Below are 1819 nucleotides of genomic sequence, written 5' to 3'. Positions count from 1 at the left end.
TGCCTCCACACCGCTCCAACGGAGACGTACTTCCTGTCAAAGGGAAGGAACTTCGGTAACACATCCTCGTCTTCATTGGTTCCACTTGTGGTTATCTCTAACCTTTACTTCGTGTATGCTTGTGTTGTTGTCTATCTCTTACTTGTCTTAGTTGTTCTTGTTGTTAGCTTCATATAGGTTCACCTCGTTGTTGCTATTTTAGTGAACCCGTATGTTGCTTACTGTAACTTGCTAAGATTAATTAAAAAGTGGTCGTTGCCTATTCACCCCCCCCCCCTCTAGTCAACCATATCGATCCTTTCATACACTACTCTCATTGTTAAAGTAATATAAAACACATGTTAACACTCCATGTTACAGCAAGTGATTTCAGACGATATTATCTCAAAGTATAAGATAACAAGTTTTTGGGTCGACTCAATATGATCATTCTTCTAACATCATAATCTCAATGTTGTATTTGGACTATCGTTACGCTTAATGATATCCTAAGATTTGGAAAACATGATCACTGACACGTCCATTTTGCATCATGCTTTCATGTTGATACTTATCGCTTTTTGGGCTGTTATTTCACTTCACGGTACAATACTTATGTCTTTTCTCTCTTATTTTGCAAGGTTTACATGAAGAGGGAGAATGCCGACAGCTGGAATTCTGGCCTGAAAAAGGAGCAAGTTTGAGATGCCTATTCTGCGCAACTCCAAAAGCCGTGAAAATCAACGTGGATTTTTTTGGGGATTTATAAAAAATACTGGGCCGAAGAAGTGCCAGAGGGGCGCCAGCAGATGGCCACAAGCCTGCTAGGCGCGGCCACCCCCCTGGTCGCGCCTAGGGGGCTTGTGGGCTCCCTGCTGGCCCACTGGCCCCCCTCTTTTGCTACAAGAAGGGTTTCGGTCTAGAAAAAATCAAGAGGAGGCTTTTCGGAGGATTCGCCGCCGCCACGAGGTGGAACTTGAGCAGAACCAATCTAAAGCTCCGGCAGGACGATCCTGCCGAGGAAACTTCCCCCTCGGAGGGGGAAATCGTCGCCATCATCATCACCAACACTCCTCTCATTGGAGGGGACTCATCACCATCAATATCTTCATCAGCACCATCTCATCTCCAAACCCTAGTTCATCTCTTGTAACCAATCTCTGTCTCGCGACTCCGATTGGTACTTGTAAGGTTGCTAGTAGTGTTAATTACTCTTTGTAGTTGATGCTAGTTGGATTACCTGGTGGAAGAGTTTATGTTCAGATCTTTGATGATACTCATTACCTCTCTGGTCATGATTATGATTATGCTTTGTGAGTAGTTATTTTTGTTCCTGAGGACATGGGATAAGTCATTCTATAAGTAGTCATGTGAATTTGGTATTCGTTCGATATTTTGATGTGTTGTATGTTGTTTTTCCTCTAGTGGTGTTATGTGAACGTCGACTACATAACACTTCACCATTATTTGGGCCTAGAGGAAGGCATTGGGAAGTAGTAAGTAGATGATGGGTTGCTAGAGTGACAGAAGCTTAAACCTTAGTTTATGCGTTGCTTCGTAAGGGGCTGATTTGGATCCACTAGTTTAATGCTATGGTTAGACTTTGTCTTAATTCTTCTTTCGTAGTTGCGGATGCTTGTGAGAGGGGTTAATCATAAGTGGGATGCTTGTCCAAGTAAGGGAAGCACCCAAGCGCCTGTCCACCCACATATCAAACTATCAAAGTAACGAACGCGAATCATATGAACATGATGAAAACTAGCATGACAGAAATTCCCGTGTGTCCTCGGGAGCGTTTTTATTCCTATAAGAGTTTGTACAGGCTTGTTCCTTGCTACAA

The sequence above is a fragment of the Hordeum vulgare genome, chromosome 4H (genome assembly GCF_904849725.1).
Source record: "Hordeum vulgare subsp. vulgare chromosome 4H, MorexV3_pseudomolecules_assembly, whole genome shotgun sequence".
Classification (NCBI taxonomy): Eukaryota; Viridiplantae; Streptophyta; class Magnoliopsida; order Poales; family Poaceae; genus Hordeum; species Hordeum vulgare.
This window is presented reverse-complemented; position numbering follows the sequence as displayed.